Source organism: Sardina pilchardus, unplaced genomic scaffold (assembly GCF_963854185.1).
Source record: "Sardina pilchardus unplaced genomic scaffold, fSarPil1.1 HAP1_SCAFFOLD_225, whole genome shotgun sequence".
NCBI lineage: Eukaryota > Metazoa > Chordata > Actinopteri > Clupeiformes > Clupeidae > Sardina > Sardina pilchardus.
In genome coordinates, this window is record NW_026910916.1 from 1 (window position 1) to 12684 (window position 12684).

Consider the following 12684-nt stretch of genomic DNA (forward strand, 5'->3'; position numbering starts at 1 on the left):
ATTGAGCTGCTTGCAGCCAGCACCAGCTGCGCTTGAGGACTGGGTCCGAGTGGGGAGTTAATCGCTTACGGCCATACCGCGCTGAGCACGCCCGCTCTCGTCTGATCTCGGAAGCTAAGCAGCGCAGGGCCCGGTTAGTACTTGGATGGGAGACCGCCTGGGAATACCGGGTGCTGTAAGCGTTTTGCTTGACAGGACGAGTAGATTGAGCTGCTTGCAGCCGCACCAGCTGCGCTTGAGGACTGGGTCCGAGTGGGGAGTTAATCGCTTACGGCCATACCGCGCTGAGCACGCCCGCTCTCGTCTGATCTCGGAAGCTAAGCAGCGCAGGGCCCGGTTAGTACTTGGATGGGAGACCTCCTGGGAATACCGGGTGCTGTAAGCGTTTTGCTTTGGATTGAGCTGCTTGCAGCCGCACCAGCTGCGCTTGAGGACTGGGTCCGAGTGGGGAGTTAATCGCTTACGGCCATACCGCGCTGAGCACGCCCGCTCTCGTCTGATCTCGGAAGCTAAGCAGCGCAGGGCCCGGTTAGTACTTGGATGGGAGACCGCCTGGGAATACCAGGGTGCTGTAAGCGTTTTGCTTTGGATTGAGCTGCTTGCAGCCGCACCAGCTGCGCTTGAGGACTGGGTCCGAGTGGGGAGTTAATCGCTTACGGCCATACCGCGCTGAGCACGCCCGCTCTCGTCTGATCTCGGAAGCTAAGCAGCGCAGGGCCCGGTTAGTACTTGGATGGGAGACCGCCTGGGAATACCGGGTGCTGTAAGCGTTTTGCTTTGGATTGAGCTGCTTGCAGCCGCACCAGCTGCGCTTGAGGACTGGGTCCGAGTGGGGAGTTAATCGCTTACGGCCATACCGCGCTGAGCACGCCCGCTCTCGTCTGATCTCGGAAGCTAAGCAGCGCAGGGCCCGGTTAGTACTTGGATGGGAGACCGCCTGGGAATACCGGGTGCTGTAAGTTTTTTGCTTTGGATTGAGCTGCTTGCAGCCGCACCAGCTGCGCTTGAGGACTGGGTCCGAGTGGGGAGTTAATCGCTTACGGCCATACCGCGCTGAGCACGCCCGCTCTCGTCTGATCTCGGAAGCTAAGCAGCGCAGGGCCCGGTTAGTACTTGGATGGAGACCGCCTGGAATACCGGGTGCTGTAAGCGTTTTTGCTTTGGATTGAGCTGCTTGCAGCCGCACCAGCTGCGCTTGAGGACTGGGTCCGAGTGGGGAGTTAATCGCTTACGGCCATACCGCGCTGAGCACGCCCGCTCTCGTCTGATCTCGGAAGCTAAGCAGCGCAGGGCCCGGTTAGTACTTGGATGGGAGACCGCCTGGGAATACCGGGTGCTGTAAGCGTTTTTGCTTTGGATTGAGCTGCTTGCAGCCGCACCAGCTGCGCTTGAGGACTGGGTCCGAGTGGGGAGTTAATCGCTTACGGCCATACCGCGCTGAGCACGCCCGCTCTCGTCTGATCTCGGAAGCTAAGCAGCGCAGGGCCCGGTTAGTACTTGGATGGGAGACCGCCTGGGAATACCGGGTGCTGTAAGCGTTTTGCTTTGGATTGAGCTGCTTGCAGCCGCACCAGCTGCGCTTGAGGACTGGGTCCGAGTGGGGAGTTAATCGCTTACGGCCATACCGCGCTGAGCACGCCCGCTCTCGTCTGATCTCGGAAGCTAAGCAGCGCAGGGCCCGGTTAGTACTTGGATGGGAGACCGCCTGGGAATACCGGGTGCTGTAAGCGTTTTGCTTTGGATTGAGCTGCTTGCAGCCGCACCAGCTGCGCTTGAGGACTGGGTCCGAGTGGGGAGTTAATCGCTTACGGCCATACCGCGCTGAGCACGCCCGCTCTCGTCTGATCTCGGAAGCTAAGCAGCGCAGGGCCCGGTTAGTACTTGGATGGGAGACCGCCTGGGAATACCGGGTGCTGTAAGCGTTTTGCTTTGGATTGAGCTGCTTGCAGCCGCACCAGCTGCGCTTGAGGACTGGGTCCGAGTGGGGAGTTAATCGCTTACGGCCATACCGCGCTGAGCACGCCCGCTCTCGTCTGATCTCGGAAGCTAAGCAGCGCAGGGCCCGGTTAGTACTTGGATGGGAGACCGCCTGGGAATACCGGGTGCCGTAAGCGTTTTGCTTTGGATTGAGCTGCTTGCAGCCGCACCAGCTGCGCTTGAGGACTGGGTCCGAGTGGGGAGTTAATCGCTTACGGCCATACCGCGCTGAGCACGCCCGCTCTCGTCTGATCTCGGAAGCTAAGCAGCGCAGGGCCCGGTTAGTACTTGGATGGGAGACCGCCTGGGAATACCGGGTGCCGTAAGCGTTTTGCTTTGGATTGAGCTGCTTGCAGCCGCACCAGCTGCGCTTGAGGACTGGGTCCGAGTGGGGAGTTAATCGCTTACGGCCATACCGCGCTGAGCACGCCCGCTCTCGTCTGATCTCGGAAGCTAAGCAGCGCAGGGCCCGGTTAGTACTTGGATGGGAGACCGCCTGGGAATACCGGGTGCCGTAAGCGTTTTGCTTTGGATTGAGCTGCTTGCAGCCGCACCAGCTGCGCTTGAGGACTGGGTCCGAGTGGGGAGTTAATCGCTTACGGCCCATACCGCGCTGAGCACGCCCGCTCTCGTCTGATCTCGGAAGCTAAGCAGCGCAGGGCCCGGTTAGTACTTGGATGGGAGACCGCCTGGGAATACCGGGTGCCGTAAGCGTTTTGCTTTGGATTGAGCTGCTTGCAGCCGCACCAGCTGCGCTTGAGGACTGGGTCCGAGTGGGGAGTTAATCGCTTACGGCCATACCGCGCTGAGCACGCCCGCTCTCGTCTGATCTCGGAAGCTAAGCAGCGCAGGGCCCGGTTAGTACTTGGATGGGAGACCGCCTGGGAATACCGGGTGCCGTAAGCGTTTTGCTTTGGATTGAGCTGCTTGCAGCCGCACCAGCTGCGCTTGAGGACTGGGTCCGAGTGGGGAGTTAATCGCTTACGGCCATACCGCGCTGAGCACGCCCGCTCTCGTCTGATCTCGGAAGCTAAGCAGCGCAGGGCCCGGTTAGTACTTGGATGGGAGACCGCCTGGGAATACCGGGTGCCGTAAGCGTTTTGCTTTGGATTGAGCTGCTTGCAGCCGCACCAGCTGCGCTTGAGGACTGGGTCCGAGTGGGGAGTTAATCGCTTACGGCCATACCGCGCTGAGCACGCCCGCTCTCGTCTGATCTCGGAAGCTAAGCAGCGCAGGGCCCGGTTAGTACTTGGATGGGAGACCGCCTGGGAATACCGGGTGCTGTAAGCGTTTTGCTTTGGATTGAGCTGCTTGCAGCCGCACCAGCTGCGCTTGAGGACTGGGTCCGAGTGGGGAGTTAATCGCTTACGGCCATACCGCGCTGAGCACGCCCGCTCTCGTCTGATCTCGGAAGCTAAGCAGCGCAGGGCCCGGTTAGTACTTGGATGGGAGACCTCCTGGGAATACCGGGTGCTGTAAGCGTTTTGCTTTGGATTGAGCTGCTTGCAGCCGCACCAGCTGCGCTTGAGGACTGGGTCCGAGTGGGGAGTTAATCGCTTACGGCCATACCGCGCTGAGCACGCCCGCTCTCGTCTGATCTCGGAAGCTAAGCAGCGCAGGGCCCGGTTAGTACTTGGATGGGAGACCGCCTGGGAATACCAGGTGCTGTAAGCGTTTTGCTTTGGATTGAGCTGCTTGCAGCCGCACCAGCTGCGCTTGAGGACTGGGTCCGAGTGGGGAGTTAATCGCTTACGGCCATACCGCGCTGAGCACGCCCGCTCTCGTCTGATCTCGGAAGCTAAGCAGCGCAGGGCCCGGTTAGTACTTGGATGGGAGACCGCCTGGGAATACCGGGTGCTGTAAGCGTTTTGCTTTGGATTGAGCTGCTTGCAGCCGCACCAGCTGCGCTTGAGGACTGGGTCCGAGTGGGGAGTTAATCGCTTACGGCCATACCGCGCTGAGCACGCCCGCTCTCGTCTGATCTCGGAAGCTAAGCAGCGCAGGGCCCGGTTAGTACTTGGATGGGAGACCGCCTAGGAATACCGGGTGCTGTAAGCGTTTTGCTTTGGATTGAGCTGCTTGCAGCCGCACCAGCTGCGCTTGAGGACTGGGTCCGAGTTGGGAGTTAATCGCTTACGGCCATACCGCGCTGAGCACGCCCGCTCTCGTCTGATCTCGGAAGCTAAGCAGCGCAGGGCCCGGTTAGTACTTGGATGGGAGACCGCCTGGGAATACCGGGTGCCGTAAGCGTTTTGCTTTGGATTGAGCTGCTTGCAGCCGCACCAGCTGCGCTTGAGGACTGGGTCCGAGTGGGGAGTTAATCGCTTACGGCCATACCGCGCTGAGCACGCCCGCTCTCGTCTGATCTCGGAAGCTAAGCAGCGCAGGGCCCGGTTAGTACTTGGATGGGAGACCGCCTGGGAATACCGGGTGCTGTAAGCGTTTTGCTTTGGATTGAGCTGCTTGCAGCCGCACCAGCTGCGCTTGAGGACTGGGTCCGAGTGGGGAGTTAATCGCTTACGGCCATACCGCGCTGAGCACGCCCGCTCTCGTCTGATCTCGGAAGCTAAGCAGCGCAGGGCCCGGTTAGTACTTGGATGGGAGACCGCCTGGGAATACCGGGTGCTGTAAGCGTTTTGCTTTGGATTGAGCTGCTTGCAGCCGCACCAGCTGCGCTTGAGGACTGGGTCCGAGTGGGGAGTTAATCGCTTACGGCCATACCGCGCTGAGCACGCCCGCTCTCGTCTGATCTCGGAAGCTAAGCAGCGCAGGGCCCGGTTAGTACTTGGATGGGAGACCGCCTGGGAATACCGGGTGCTGTAAGCGTTTTGCTTTGGATTGAGCTGCTTGCAGCCGCACCAGCTGCGCTTGAGGACTGGGTCCGAGTGGGGAGTTAATCGCTTACGGCCATACCGCGCTGAGCACGCCCGCTCTCGTCTGATCTCGGAAGCTAAGCAGCGCAGGGCCCGGTTAGTACTTGGATGGGAGACCGCCTGGGAATACCGGGTGCTGTAAGCGTTTTGCTTTGGATTGAGCTGCTTGCAGCCGCACCAGCTGCGCTTGAGGACTGGGTCCGAGTGGGGAGTTAATCGCTTACGGCCATACCGCGCTGAGCACGCCCGCTCTCGTCTGATCTCGGAAGCTAAGCAGCGCAGGGCCCGGTTAGTACTTGGATGGGAGACCTCCTGGGAATACCGGGTGCTGTAAGCGTTTTGCTTTGGATTGAGCTGCTTGCAGCCGCACCAGCTGCGCTTGAGGACTGGGTCCGAGTGGGGAGTTAATCGCTTACGGCCATACCGCGCTGAGCACGCCCGCTCTCGTCTGATCTCGGAAGCTAAGCAGCGCAGGGCCCGGTTAGTACTTGGATGGGAGACCGCCTGGGAATACCGGGTGCTGTAAGCGTTTTGCTTTGGATTGAGCTGCTTGCAGCCGCACCAGCTGCGCTTGAGGACTGGGTCCGAGTGGGGAGTTAATCGCTTACGGCCATACCGCGCTGAGCACGCCCGCTCTCGTCTGATCTCGGAAGCTAAGCAGCGCAGGGCCCGGTTAGTACTTGGATGGGAGACCGCCTGGGAATACCGGGTGCTGCAAGCGTTTTGCTTTGGATTGAGCTGCTTGCAGCCGCACCAGCTGCGCTTGAGGACTGGGTCCGAGTGGGGAGTTAATCGCTTACGGCCATACCGCGCTGAGCACGCCCGCTCTCGTCTGATCTCGGAAGTTAAGCAGCGCAGGGCCCGGTTAGTACTTGGATGGGAGACCGCCTGGGAATACCGGGTGCTGTAAGCGTTTTGCTTTGGATTGAGCTGCTTGCAGCCGCACCAGCTGCGCTTGAGGACTGGGTCCGAGTGGGGAGTTAATCGCTTACGGCCATACCGCGCTGAGCACGCCCGCTCTCGTCTGATCTCGGAAGCTAAGCAGCGCAGGGCCCGGTTAGTACTTGGATGGGAGACCGCCTGGGAATACCGGGTGCTGTAAGCGTTTTGCTTTGGATTGAGCTGCATGCAGCCGCACCAGCTGCGCTTGAGGACTGGGTCCGAGTGGGGAGTTAATCGCTTACGGCCATACCGCGCTGAGCACGCCCGCTCTCGTCTGATCTCGGAAGCTAAGCAGCGCAGGGCCCGGTTAGTACTTGGATGGGAGACCGCCTGGGAATACCGGGTGCCGTAAGCGTTTTGCTTTGGATTGAGCTGCTTGCAGCCGCACCAGCTGCGCTTGAGGACTGGGTCCGAGTGGGGAGTTAATCGCTTACGGCCATACCGCGCTGAGCACGCCCGCTCTCCTCTGATCTCGGAAGCTAAGCAGCGCAGGGCCCGGTTAGTACTTGGATGGGAGACCGCCTGGGAATACCGGGTGCCGTAAGCGTTTTGCTTTGGATTGAGCTGCTTGCAGCCGCACCAGCTGCGCTTGAGGACTGGGTCCGAGTGGGGAGTTAATCGCTTACGGCCATACCGCGCTGAGCACGCCCGCTCTCGTCTGATCTCGGAAGCTAAGCAGCGCAGGGCCCGGTTAGTACTTGGATGGGAGACCGCCTGGGAATACCGGGTGCCGTAAGCGTTTTGCTTTGGATTGAGCTGCTTGCAGCCGCACCAGCTGCGCTTGAGGACTGGGTCCGAGTGGGGAGTTAATCGCTTACGCCCATACCGCGCTGAGCACGCCCGCTCTCGTCTGATCTCGGAAGCTAAGCAGCGCAGGGCCCGGTTAGTACTTGGATGGGAGACCGCCTGGGAATACCGGGTGCCGTAAGCGTTTTGCTTTGGATTGAGCTGCTTGCAGCCGCACCAGCTGCGCTTGAGGACTGGGTCCGAGTGGGGAGTTAATCGCTTACGGCCATACCGCGCTGAGCACGCCTGCTCTCGTCTGATCTCGGAAGCTAAGCAGCGCAGGGCCCGGTTAGTACTTGGATGGGAGACCGCCTGGGAATACCGGGTGCCGTAAGCGTTTTGCTTTGGATTGAGCTGCTTGCAGCCGCACCAGCTGCGCTTGAGGACTGGGTCCGAGTGGGGAGTTAATCGCTTACGGCCATACCGCGCTGAGCACGCCCGCTCTCGTCTGATCTCGGAAGCTAAGCAGCGCAGGGCCCGGTTAGTACTTGGATGGGAGACCGCCTGGGAATACCGGGTGCTGTAAGCGTTTTGCTTTGGATTGAGCTGCTTGCAGCCGCACCAGCTGCGCTTGAGGACTGGGTCCGAGTTGGGAGTTAATCGCTTACGGCCATACCGCGCTGAGCACGCCCGCTCTCGTCTGATCTCGGAAGTTAAGCAGCGCAGGGCCCGGTTAGTACTTGGATGGGAGACCGCCTGGGAATACCGGGTGCTGTAAGCGTTTTGCTTTGGATTGAGCTGCTTGCAGCCGCACCAGCTGCGCTTGAGGACTGGGTCCGAGTGGGGAGTTAATCGCTTACGGCCATACCGCGCTGAGCACGCCCGCTCTCGTCTGATCTCGGAAGCTAAGCAGCGCAGGGCCCGGTTAGTACTTGGATGGGAGACCGCCTGGGAATACCGGGTGCTGTAAGCGTTTTGCTTTGGATTGAGCTGCATGCAGCCGCACCAGCTGCGCTTGAGGACTGGGTCCGAGTGGGGAGTTAATCGCTTACGGCCATACCGCGCTGAGCACGCCCGCTCTCGTCTGATCTCGGAAGCTAAGCAGCGCAGGGCCCGGTTAGTACTTGGATGGGAGACCGCCTGGGAATACCGGGTGCCGTAAGCGTTTTGCTTTGGATTGAGCTGCTTGCAGCCGCACCAGCTGCGCTTGAGGACTGGGTCCGAGTGGGGAGTTAATCGCTTACGGCCATACCGCGCTGAGCACGCCCGCTCTCCTCTGATCTCGGAAGCTAAGCAGCGCAGGGCCCGGTTAGTACTTGGATGGGAGACCGCCTGGGAATACCGGGTGCCGTAAGCGTTTTGCTTTGGATTGAGCTGCTTGCAGCCGCACCAGCTGCGCTTGAGGACTGGGTCCGAGTGGGGAGTTAATCGCTTACGGCCATACCGCGCTGAGCACGCCCGCTCTCGTCTGATCTCGGAAGCTAAGCAGCGCAGGGCCCGGTTAGTACTTGGATGGGAGACCGCCTGGGAATACCGGGTGCCGTAAGCGTTTTGCTTTGGATTGAGCTGCTTGCAGCCGCACCAGCTGCGCTTGAGGACTGGGTCCGAGTGGGGAGTTAATCGCTTACGCCCATACCGCGCTGAGCACGCCCGCTCTCGTCTGATCTCGGAAGCTAAGCAGCGCAGGGCCCGGTTAGTACTTGGATGGGAGACCGCCTGGGAATACCGGGTGCCGTAAGCGTTTTGCTTTGGATTGAGCTGCTTGCAGCCGCACCAGCTGCGCTTGAGGACTGGGTCCGAGTGGGGAGTTAATCGCTTACGGCCATACCGCGCTGAGCACGCCTGCTCTCGTCTGATCTCGGAAGCTAAGCAGCGCAGGGCCCGGTTAGTACTTGGATGGGAGACCGCCTGGGAATACCGGGTGCCGTAAGCGTTTTGCTTTGGATTGAGCTGCTTGCAGCCGCACCAGCTGCGCTTGAGGACTGGGTCCGAGTGGGGAGTTAATCGCTTACGGCCATACCGCGCTGAGCACGCCCGCTCTCGTCTGATCTCGGAAGCTAAGCAGCGCAGGGCCCGGTTAGTACTTGGATGGGAGACCGCCTGGGAATACCGGGTGCTGTAAGCTTTTTGCTTTGGATTGAGCTGCTTGCAGCCGCACCAGCTGCGCTTGAGGACTGGGTCCGAGTTGGGAGTTAATCGCTTACGGCCATACCGCGCTGAGCACGCCCGCTCTCGTCTGATCTCGGAAGCTAAGCAGCGCAGGGCCCGGTTAGTACTTGGATGGTAGACCGCCTGGGAATACCGGGTGCCGTAAGCGTTTTGCTTTGGATTGAGCTGCTTGCAGCCGCACCAGCTGCGCTTGAGGACTGGGTCCGAGTGGGGAGTTAATCGCTTACGGCCATACCGCGCTGAGCACGCCCGCTCTCGTCTGATCTCGGAAGCTAAGCAGCGCAGGGCCCGGTTAGTACTTGGATGGGAGACCGCCTGGGAATACCGGGTGCCGTAAGCGTTTTGCTTTGGATTGAGCTGCTTGCAGCCGCACCAGCTGCGCTTGAGGACTGGGTCCGAGTGGGGAGTTAATCGCTTACGGCCATACCGCGCTGAGCACGCCCGCTCTCGTCTGATCTCGGAAGCTAAGCAGCGCAGGGCCCGGTTAGTACTTGGATGGGAGACCGCCTGGGAATACCGGGTGCCGTAAGCGTTTTGCTTTGGATTGAGCTGCTTGCAGCCGCACCAGCTGCGCTTGAGGACTGGGTCCGAGTGGGGAGTTAATCGCTTACGGCCATACCGCGCTGAGCACGCCCGCTCTCGTCTGATCTCGGAAGCTAAGCAGCGCAGGGCCCGGTTAGTACTTGGATGGGAGACCGCCTGGGAATACCGGGTGCCGTAAGCGTTTTGCTTTGGATTGAGCTGCTTGCAGCCGCACCAGCTGCGCTTGAGGACTGGGTCCGAGTGGGGAGTTAATCGCTTACGGCCATACCGCGCTGAGCACGCCCGCTCTCGTCTGATCTCGGAAGCTAAGCAGCGCAGGGCCCGGTTAGTACTTGGATGGGAGACCGCCTGGGAATACCGGGTGCTGTAAGCGTTTTGCTTTGGATTGAGCTGCTTGCAGCTGCACCAGCTGCGCTTGAGGACTGGGTCCGAGTGGGGAGTTAATCGCTTACGGCCATACCGCGCTGAGCACGCCCGCTCTCGTCTGATCTCGGAAGCTAAGCAGCGCAGGGCCCGGTTAGTACTTGGATGGGAGACCGCCTGGGAATACCGGGTGCTGTAAGCGTTTTGCTTTGGATTGAGCTGCTTGCAGCCGCACCAGCTGCGCTTGAGGACTGGGTCCGAGTGGGGAGTTAATCGCTTACGGCCATACCGCGCTGAGCACGCCCGCTCTCGTCTGATCTCGGAAGCTAAGCAGCGCAGGGCCCGGTTAGTACTTGGATGGGAGACCGCCTGGGAATACCGGGTGCTGTAAGCGTTTTGCTTTGGATTGAGCTGCTTGCAGCCGCACCAGCTGCGCTTGAGGACTGGGTCCGAGTTGGGAGTTAATCGCTTACGGCCATACCGCGTTGAGCACGCCCGCTCTCGTCTGATCTCGGAAGCTAAGCAGCGCAGGGCCCGGTTTGTACTTGGATGGGAGACCGCCTGGGAATACCGGGTGCCGTAAGCGTTTTGCTTTGGATTGAGCTGCTTGCAGCCGCACCAGCTGCGCTTGAGGACTGGGTCCGAGTGGGGAGTTAATCGCTTACGGCCATACCGCGCTGAGCACGCCCGCTCTCGTCTGATCTCGGAAGCTAAGCAGCGCAGGGCCCGGTTAGTACTTGGATGGGAGACCGCCTGGGAATACCGGGTGCCGTAAGCGTTTTGCTTTGGATTGAGCTGCTTGCAGCCGCACCAGCTGCGCTTGAGGACTGGGTCCGAGTGGGGAGTTAATCGCTTACGGCCATACCGCGCTGAGCACGCCCGCTCTCGTCTGATCTCGGAAGCTAAGCAGCACAGGGCCCGGTTAGTACTTGGATGGGAGACCGCCTGGGAATACCGGGTGCTGTAAGCGTTTTGCTTTGGATTGAGCTGCTTGCAGCCGCACCAGCTGCGCTTGAGGACTGGGTCCGAGTGGGGAGTTAATCGCTTACGGCCATACCGCGCTGAGCACGCCCGCTCTCGTCTGATCTCGGAAGCTAAGCAGCGCAGGGCCCGGTTAGTACTTGGATGGGAGACCGCCTGGGAATACCGGGTGCTGTAAGCGTTTTGCTTTGGATTGAGCTGCTTGCAGCCGCACCAGCTGCGCTTGAGGACTGGGTCCGAGTGGGGAGTTAATCGCTTACGGCCATACCGCGCTGAGCACGCCCGCTCTCGTCTGATCTCGGAAGCTAAGCAGCGCAGGGCCCGGTTAGTACTTGGATGGGAGACCGCCTGGGAATACCGGGTGCTGTAAGCGTTTTGCTTTGGATTGAGCTGCTTGCAGCCGCACCAGCTGCGCTTGAGGACTGGGTCCGAGTGGGGAGTTAATCGCTTACGGCCATACCGCGCTGAGCACGCCCGCTCTCGTCTGATCTCGGAAGCTAAGCAGCGCAGGGCCCGGTTAGTACTTGGATGGGAGACCTCCTGGGAATACCGGGTGCTGTAAGCGTTTTGCTTTGGATTGAGCTGCTTGCAGCCGCACCAGCTGCGCTTGAGGACTGGGTCCGAGTGGGGGGTTAATCGCTTAAGGCCATACCGCGCTGAGCACGCCCGCTCTCGTCTGATCTCGGAAGCTAAGCAGCGCAGGGCCCGGTTAGTACTTGGATGGGAGACCGCCTGGGAATACCGGGTGCCGTAAGCGTTTTGCTTTGGATTGAGCTGCTTGCAGCCGCACCAGCTGCGCTTGAGGACTGGGTCCGAGTGGGGAGTTAATCGCTTACGGCCATACCGCGCTGAGCACGCCCGCTCTCGTCTGATCTCGGAAGCTAAGCAGCGCAGGGCCCGGTTAGTACTTGGATGGGAGACCGCCTGGGAATACCGGGTGCCGTAAGCGTTTTGCTTTGGATTGAGCTGCTTGCAGCCGCACCAGCTGCGCTTGAGGACTGGGTCCGAGTGGGGAGTTAATCGCTTACGGCCATACCGCGCTGAGCACGCCCGCTCTCGTCTGATCTCGGAAGCTAAGCAGCGCAGGGCCCGGTTAGTACTTGGATGGGAGACCGCCTGGGAATACCGGGTGCCGTAAGCGTTTTGCTTTGGATTGAGCTGCTTGCAGCCGCACCAGCTGCGCTTGAGGACTGGGTCCGAGTGGGGAGTTAATCGCTTACGGCCATACCGCGCTGAGCACGCCCGCTCTCGTCTGATCTCGGAAGCTAAGCAGCGCAGGGCCCGGTTAGTACTTGGATGGGAGACCGCCTGGGAATACCGGGTGCTGTAAGCGTTTTGCTTTGGATTGAGCTGCTTGCAGCTGCACCAGCTGCGCTTGAGGACTGGGTCCGAGTGGGGAGTTAATCGCTTACGGCCATACCGCGCTGAGCACGCCCGCTCTCGTCTGATCTCGGAAGCTAAGCAGCGCAGGGCCCGGTTAGTACTTGGATGGGAGACCGCCTGGGAATACCGGGTGCTGTAAGCGTTTTGCTTTGGATTGAGCTGCTTGCAGCCGCACCAGCTGCGCTTGAGGACTGGGTCCGAGTGGGGAGTTAATCGCTTACGGCCATACCGCGCTGAGCACGCCCGCTCTCGTCTGATCTCGGAAGCTAAGCAGCGCAGGGCCCGGTTAGTACTTGGATGGGAGACCGCCTGGGAATACCGGGTGCTGTAAGCGTTTTGCTTTGGATTGAGCTGCTTGCAGCCGCACCAGCTGCGCTTGAGGACTGGGTCCGAGTTGGGAGTTAATCGCTTACGGCCATACCGCGTTGAGCACGCCCGCTCTCGTCTGATCTCGGAAGCTAAGCAGCGCAGGGCCCGGTTTGTACTTGGATGGGAGACCGCCTGGGAATACCGGGTGCCGTAAGCGTTTTGCTTTGGATTGAGCTGCTTGCAGCCGCACCAGCTGCGCTTGAGGACTGGGTCCGAGTGGGGAGTTAATCGCTTACGGCCATACCGCGCTGAGCACGCCCGCTCTCGTCTGATCTCGGAAGCTAAGCAGCGCAGGGCCCGGTTAGTACTTGGATGGGAGACCGCCTGGGAATACCGGGTGCCGTAAGCGTTTTGCTTT

General features: G+C 60.4%; 65 non-coding genes and 1 pseudogene across 65 annotated transcripts; all 66 read left to right on the plus strand.

Annotated features, from left to right (window-relative positions):
* The first annotated feature begins 63 nt into the window (after positions 1-63).
* Positions 64-182, plus strand: LOC134074684 (5S ribosomal RNA). Its single transcript, XR_009937886.1, has one exon. It is a non-coding gene; the product is annotated as a 5S ribosomal RNA (ribosomal RNA).
* Positions 183-266: 84 nt separating this feature from the next.
* LOC134074678 (5S ribosomal RNA) lies at positions 267-385 on the plus strand. Its single transcript, XR_009937880.1, has one exon. It is a non-coding gene; the product is annotated as a 5S ribosomal RNA (ribosomal RNA).
* Positions 386-458: 73 nt separating this feature from the next.
* On the plus strand, positions 459-578 carry LOC134074747 (5S ribosomal RNA). The gene has a single exon (XR_009937944.1). It is a non-coding gene; the product is annotated as a 5S ribosomal RNA (ribosomal RNA).
* Positions 579-651: 73 nt separating this feature from the next.
* Positions 652-770, plus strand: LOC134074685 (5S ribosomal RNA). Its single transcript, XR_009937887.1, has one exon. It is a non-coding gene; the product is annotated as a 5S ribosomal RNA (ribosomal RNA).
* A 73-nt stretch (positions 771-843) lies between these two features.
* Positions 844-962, plus strand: LOC134074741 (5S ribosomal RNA). The gene has a single exon (XR_009937938.1). It is a non-coding gene; the product is annotated as a 5S ribosomal RNA (ribosomal RNA).
* Positions 963-1035: 73 nt separating this feature from the next.
* Positions 1036-1152, plus strand: LOC134074760 (5S ribosomal RNA; annotated as a pseudogene).
* A 74-nt stretch (positions 1153-1226) lies between these two features.
* Positions 1227-1345, plus strand: LOC134074686 (5S ribosomal RNA). The gene has a single exon (XR_009937888.1). It is a non-coding gene; the product is annotated as a 5S ribosomal RNA (ribosomal RNA).
* A 74-nt stretch (positions 1346-1419) lies between these two features.
* LOC134074688 (5S ribosomal RNA) lies at positions 1420-1538 on the plus strand. The gene has a single exon (XR_009937889.1). It is a non-coding gene; the product is annotated as a 5S ribosomal RNA (ribosomal RNA).
* A 73-nt stretch (positions 1539-1611) lies between these two features.
* Positions 1612-1730, plus strand: LOC134074689 (5S ribosomal RNA). The gene has a single exon (XR_009937890.1). It is a non-coding gene; the product is annotated as a 5S ribosomal RNA (ribosomal RNA).
* A 73-nt stretch (positions 1731-1803) lies between these two features.
* LOC134074690 (5S ribosomal RNA) lies at positions 1804-1922 on the plus strand. The gene has a single exon (XR_009937891.1). It is a non-coding gene; the product is annotated as a 5S ribosomal RNA (ribosomal RNA).
* A 73-nt stretch (positions 1923-1995) lies between these two features.
* Positions 1996-2114, plus strand: LOC134074800 (5S ribosomal RNA). Its single transcript, XR_009937993.1, has one exon. It is a non-coding gene; the product is annotated as a 5S ribosomal RNA (ribosomal RNA).
* Positions 2115-2187: 73 nt separating this feature from the next.
* On the plus strand, positions 2188-2306 carry LOC134074680 (5S ribosomal RNA). Its single transcript, XR_009937882.1, has one exon. It is a non-coding gene; the product is annotated as a 5S ribosomal RNA (ribosomal RNA).
* Positions 2307-2379: 73 nt separating this feature from the next.
* Positions 2380-2498, plus strand: LOC134074692 (5S ribosomal RNA). Its single transcript, XR_009937893.1, has one exon. It is a non-coding gene; the product is annotated as a 5S ribosomal RNA (ribosomal RNA).
* A 73-nt stretch (positions 2499-2571) lies between these two features.
* Positions 2572-2691, plus strand: LOC134074758 (5S ribosomal RNA). Its single transcript, XR_009937954.1, has one exon. It is a non-coding gene; the product is annotated as a 5S ribosomal RNA (ribosomal RNA).
* A 73-nt stretch (positions 2692-2764) lies between these two features.
* LOC134074704 (5S ribosomal RNA) lies at positions 2765-2883 on the plus strand. Its single transcript, XR_009937904.1, has one exon. It is a non-coding gene; the product is annotated as a 5S ribosomal RNA (ribosomal RNA).
* Positions 2884-2956: 73 nt separating this feature from the next.
* On the plus strand, positions 2957-3075 carry LOC134074715 (5S ribosomal RNA). The gene has a single exon (XR_009937915.1). It is a non-coding gene; the product is annotated as a 5S ribosomal RNA (ribosomal RNA).
* Positions 3076-3148: 73 nt separating this feature from the next.
* On the plus strand, positions 3149-3267 carry LOC134074691 (5S ribosomal RNA). The gene has a single exon (XR_009937892.1). It is a non-coding gene; the product is annotated as a 5S ribosomal RNA (ribosomal RNA).
* A 73-nt stretch (positions 3268-3340) lies between these two features.
* LOC134074679 (5S ribosomal RNA) lies at positions 3341-3459 on the plus strand. Its single transcript, XR_009937881.1, has one exon. It is a non-coding gene; the product is annotated as a 5S ribosomal RNA (ribosomal RNA).
* Positions 3460-3532: 73 nt separating this feature from the next.
* LOC134074788 (5S ribosomal RNA) lies at positions 3533-3651 on the plus strand. Its single transcript, XR_009937982.1, has one exon. It is a non-coding gene; the product is annotated as a 5S ribosomal RNA (ribosomal RNA).
* A 73-nt stretch (positions 3652-3724) lies between these two features.
* On the plus strand, positions 3725-3843 carry LOC134074693 (5S ribosomal RNA). Its single transcript, XR_009937894.1, has one exon. It is a non-coding gene; the product is annotated as a 5S ribosomal RNA (ribosomal RNA).
* A 73-nt stretch (positions 3844-3916) lies between these two features.
* On the plus strand, positions 3917-4035 carry LOC134074748 (5S ribosomal RNA). The gene has a single exon (XR_009937945.1). It is a non-coding gene; the product is annotated as a 5S ribosomal RNA (ribosomal RNA).
* A 73-nt stretch (positions 4036-4108) lies between these two features.
* Positions 4109-4227, plus strand: LOC134074728 (5S ribosomal RNA). The gene has a single exon (XR_009937926.1). It is a non-coding gene; the product is annotated as a 5S ribosomal RNA (ribosomal RNA).
* Positions 4228-4300: 73 nt separating this feature from the next.
* Positions 4301-4419, plus strand: LOC134074694 (5S ribosomal RNA). Its single transcript, XR_009937895.1, has one exon. It is a non-coding gene; the product is annotated as a 5S ribosomal RNA (ribosomal RNA).
* A 73-nt stretch (positions 4420-4492) lies between these two features.
* On the plus strand, positions 4493-4611 carry LOC134074695 (5S ribosomal RNA). Its single transcript, XR_009937896.1, has one exon. It is a non-coding gene; the product is annotated as a 5S ribosomal RNA (ribosomal RNA).
* Positions 4612-4684: 73 nt separating this feature from the next.
* Positions 4685-4803, plus strand: LOC134074696 (5S ribosomal RNA). The gene has a single exon (XR_009937897.1). It is a non-coding gene; the product is annotated as a 5S ribosomal RNA (ribosomal RNA).
* A 73-nt stretch (positions 4804-4876) lies between these two features.
* Positions 4877-4995, plus strand: LOC134074697 (5S ribosomal RNA). Its single transcript, XR_009937898.1, has one exon. It is a non-coding gene; the product is annotated as a 5S ribosomal RNA (ribosomal RNA).
* A 73-nt stretch (positions 4996-5068) lies between these two features.
* LOC134074681 (5S ribosomal RNA) lies at positions 5069-5187 on the plus strand. The gene has a single exon (XR_009937883.1). It is a non-coding gene; the product is annotated as a 5S ribosomal RNA (ribosomal RNA).
* A 73-nt stretch (positions 5188-5260) lies between these two features.
* Positions 5261-5379, plus strand: LOC134074698 (5S ribosomal RNA). The gene has a single exon (XR_009937899.1). It is a non-coding gene; the product is annotated as a 5S ribosomal RNA (ribosomal RNA).
* A 73-nt stretch (positions 5380-5452) lies between these two features.
* LOC134074753 (5S ribosomal RNA) lies at positions 5453-5571 on the plus strand. Its single transcript, XR_009937949.1, has one exon. It is a non-coding gene; the product is annotated as a 5S ribosomal RNA (ribosomal RNA).
* A 73-nt stretch (positions 5572-5644) lies between these two features.
* On the plus strand, positions 5645-5763 carry LOC134074765 (5S ribosomal RNA). Its single transcript, XR_009937959.1, has one exon. It is a non-coding gene; the product is annotated as a 5S ribosomal RNA (ribosomal RNA).
* A 73-nt stretch (positions 5764-5836) lies between these two features.
* LOC134074699 (5S ribosomal RNA) lies at positions 5837-5955 on the plus strand. The gene has a single exon (XR_009937900.1). It is a non-coding gene; the product is annotated as a 5S ribosomal RNA (ribosomal RNA).
* Positions 5956-6028: 73 nt separating this feature from the next.
* Positions 6029-6147, plus strand: LOC134074740 (5S ribosomal RNA). Its single transcript, XR_009937937.1, has one exon. It is a non-coding gene; the product is annotated as a 5S ribosomal RNA (ribosomal RNA).
* A 73-nt stretch (positions 6148-6220) lies between these two features.
* Positions 6221-6339, plus strand: LOC134074742 (5S ribosomal RNA). The gene has a single exon (XR_009937939.1). It is a non-coding gene; the product is annotated as a 5S ribosomal RNA (ribosomal RNA).
* Positions 6340-6412: 73 nt separating this feature from the next.
* Positions 6413-6531, plus strand: LOC134074751 (5S ribosomal RNA). Its single transcript, XR_009937948.1, has one exon. It is a non-coding gene; the product is annotated as a 5S ribosomal RNA (ribosomal RNA).
* Positions 6532-6604: 73 nt separating this feature from the next.
* Positions 6605-6723, plus strand: LOC134074755 (5S ribosomal RNA). The gene has a single exon (XR_009937951.1). It is a non-coding gene; the product is annotated as a 5S ribosomal RNA (ribosomal RNA).
* Positions 6724-6796: 73 nt separating this feature from the next.
* On the plus strand, positions 6797-6915 carry LOC134074744 (5S ribosomal RNA). The gene has a single exon (XR_009937941.1). It is a non-coding gene; the product is annotated as a 5S ribosomal RNA (ribosomal RNA).
* Positions 6916-6988: 73 nt separating this feature from the next.
* Positions 6989-7107, plus strand: LOC134074700 (5S ribosomal RNA). The gene has a single exon (XR_009937901.1). It is a non-coding gene; the product is annotated as a 5S ribosomal RNA (ribosomal RNA).
* A 73-nt stretch (positions 7108-7180) lies between these two features.
* LOC134074777 (5S ribosomal RNA) lies at positions 7181-7299 on the plus strand. Its single transcript, XR_009937970.1, has one exon. It is a non-coding gene; the product is annotated as a 5S ribosomal RNA (ribosomal RNA).
* Positions 7300-7372: 73 nt separating this feature from the next.
* Positions 7373-7491, plus strand: LOC134074701 (5S ribosomal RNA). The gene has a single exon (XR_009937902.1). It is a non-coding gene; the product is annotated as a 5S ribosomal RNA (ribosomal RNA).
* Positions 7492-7564: 73 nt separating this feature from the next.
* On the plus strand, positions 7565-7683 carry LOC134074762 (5S ribosomal RNA). The gene has a single exon (XR_009937956.1). It is a non-coding gene; the product is annotated as a 5S ribosomal RNA (ribosomal RNA).
* A 73-nt stretch (positions 7684-7756) lies between these two features.
* LOC134074743 (5S ribosomal RNA) lies at positions 7757-7875 on the plus strand. The gene has a single exon (XR_009937940.1). It is a non-coding gene; the product is annotated as a 5S ribosomal RNA (ribosomal RNA).
* A 73-nt stretch (positions 7876-7948) lies between these two features.
* Positions 7949-8067, plus strand: LOC134074763 (5S ribosomal RNA). Its single transcript, XR_009937957.1, has one exon. It is a non-coding gene; the product is annotated as a 5S ribosomal RNA (ribosomal RNA).
* Positions 8068-8140: 73 nt separating this feature from the next.
* On the plus strand, positions 8141-8259 carry LOC134074756 (5S ribosomal RNA). Its single transcript, XR_009937952.1, has one exon. It is a non-coding gene; the product is annotated as a 5S ribosomal RNA (ribosomal RNA).
* Positions 8260-8332: 73 nt separating this feature from the next.
* On the plus strand, positions 8333-8451 carry LOC134074745 (5S ribosomal RNA). The gene has a single exon (XR_009937942.1). It is a non-coding gene; the product is annotated as a 5S ribosomal RNA (ribosomal RNA).
* Positions 8452-8524: 73 nt separating this feature from the next.
* Positions 8525-8643, plus strand: LOC134074674 (5S ribosomal RNA). The gene has a single exon (XR_009937876.1). It is a non-coding gene; the product is annotated as a 5S ribosomal RNA (ribosomal RNA).
* A 73-nt stretch (positions 8644-8716) lies between these two features.
* Positions 8717-8835, plus strand: LOC134074746 (5S ribosomal RNA). The gene has a single exon (XR_009937943.1). It is a non-coding gene; the product is annotated as a 5S ribosomal RNA (ribosomal RNA).
* Positions 8836-8908: 73 nt separating this feature from the next.
* On the plus strand, positions 8909-9027 carry LOC134074764 (5S ribosomal RNA). The gene has a single exon (XR_009937958.1). It is a non-coding gene; the product is annotated as a 5S ribosomal RNA (ribosomal RNA).
* Positions 9028-9100: 73 nt separating this feature from the next.
* LOC134074766 (5S ribosomal RNA) lies at positions 9101-9219 on the plus strand. Its single transcript, XR_009937960.1, has one exon. It is a non-coding gene; the product is annotated as a 5S ribosomal RNA (ribosomal RNA).
* Positions 9220-9292: 73 nt separating this feature from the next.
* LOC134074767 (5S ribosomal RNA) lies at positions 9293-9411 on the plus strand. The gene has a single exon (XR_009937961.1). It is a non-coding gene; the product is annotated as a 5S ribosomal RNA (ribosomal RNA).
* A 73-nt stretch (positions 9412-9484) lies between these two features.
* Positions 9485-9603, plus strand: LOC134074702 (5S ribosomal RNA). Its single transcript, XR_009937903.1, has one exon. It is a non-coding gene; the product is annotated as a 5S ribosomal RNA (ribosomal RNA).
* Positions 9604-9676: 73 nt separating this feature from the next.
* Positions 9677-9795, plus strand: LOC134074705 (5S ribosomal RNA). The gene has a single exon (XR_009937905.1). It is a non-coding gene; the product is annotated as a 5S ribosomal RNA (ribosomal RNA).
* A 73-nt stretch (positions 9796-9868) lies between these two features.
* LOC134074706 (5S ribosomal RNA) lies at positions 9869-9987 on the plus strand. Its single transcript, XR_009937906.1, has one exon. It is a non-coding gene; the product is annotated as a 5S ribosomal RNA (ribosomal RNA).
* Positions 9988-10060: 73 nt separating this feature from the next.
* On the plus strand, positions 10061-10179 carry LOC134074749 (5S ribosomal RNA). The gene has a single exon (XR_009937946.1). It is a non-coding gene; the product is annotated as a 5S ribosomal RNA (ribosomal RNA).
* A 73-nt stretch (positions 10180-10252) lies between these two features.
* LOC134074769 (5S ribosomal RNA) lies at positions 10253-10371 on the plus strand. Its single transcript, XR_009937962.1, has one exon. It is a non-coding gene; the product is annotated as a 5S ribosomal RNA (ribosomal RNA).
* Positions 10372-10444: 73 nt separating this feature from the next.
* On the plus strand, positions 10445-10563 carry LOC134074754 (5S ribosomal RNA). The gene has a single exon (XR_009937950.1). It is a non-coding gene; the product is annotated as a 5S ribosomal RNA (ribosomal RNA).
* A 73-nt stretch (positions 10564-10636) lies between these two features.
* On the plus strand, positions 10637-10755 carry LOC134074707 (5S ribosomal RNA). Its single transcript, XR_009937907.1, has one exon. It is a non-coding gene; the product is annotated as a 5S ribosomal RNA (ribosomal RNA).
* Positions 10756-10828: 73 nt separating this feature from the next.
* LOC134074708 (5S ribosomal RNA) lies at positions 10829-10947 on the plus strand. Its single transcript, XR_009937908.1, has one exon. It is a non-coding gene; the product is annotated as a 5S ribosomal RNA (ribosomal RNA).
* Positions 10948-11020: 73 nt separating this feature from the next.
* LOC134074682 (5S ribosomal RNA) lies at positions 11021-11139 on the plus strand. The gene has a single exon (XR_009937884.1). It is a non-coding gene; the product is annotated as a 5S ribosomal RNA (ribosomal RNA).
* Positions 11140-11212: 73 nt separating this feature from the next.
* Positions 11213-11331, plus strand: LOC134074757 (5S ribosomal RNA). The gene has a single exon (XR_009937953.1). It is a non-coding gene; the product is annotated as a 5S ribosomal RNA (ribosomal RNA).
* A 73-nt stretch (positions 11332-11404) lies between these two features.
* On the plus strand, positions 11405-11523 carry LOC134074770 (5S ribosomal RNA). The gene has a single exon (XR_009937963.1). It is a non-coding gene; the product is annotated as a 5S ribosomal RNA (ribosomal RNA).
* Positions 11524-11596: 73 nt separating this feature from the next.
* Positions 11597-11715, plus strand: LOC134074771 (5S ribosomal RNA). The gene has a single exon (XR_009937964.1). It is a non-coding gene; the product is annotated as a 5S ribosomal RNA (ribosomal RNA).
* Positions 11716-11788: 73 nt separating this feature from the next.
* LOC134074709 (5S ribosomal RNA) lies at positions 11789-11907 on the plus strand. Its single transcript, XR_009937909.1, has one exon. It is a non-coding gene; the product is annotated as a 5S ribosomal RNA (ribosomal RNA).
* Positions 11908-11980: 73 nt separating this feature from the next.
* On the plus strand, positions 11981-12099 carry LOC134074710 (5S ribosomal RNA). Its single transcript, XR_009937910.1, has one exon. It is a non-coding gene; the product is annotated as a 5S ribosomal RNA (ribosomal RNA).
* A 73-nt stretch (positions 12100-12172) lies between these two features.
* On the plus strand, positions 12173-12291 carry LOC134074711 (5S ribosomal RNA). The gene has a single exon (XR_009937911.1). It is a non-coding gene; the product is annotated as a 5S ribosomal RNA (ribosomal RNA).
* A 73-nt stretch (positions 12292-12364) lies between these two features.
* On the plus strand, positions 12365-12483 carry LOC134074750 (5S ribosomal RNA). The gene has a single exon (XR_009937947.1). It is a non-coding gene; the product is annotated as a 5S ribosomal RNA (ribosomal RNA).
* A 73-nt stretch (positions 12484-12556) lies between these two features.
* Positions 12557-12675, plus strand: LOC134074772 (5S ribosomal RNA). Its single transcript, XR_009937965.1, has one exon. It is a non-coding gene; the product is annotated as a 5S ribosomal RNA (ribosomal RNA).
* Positions 12676-12684: the final 9 nt, after the last annotated feature.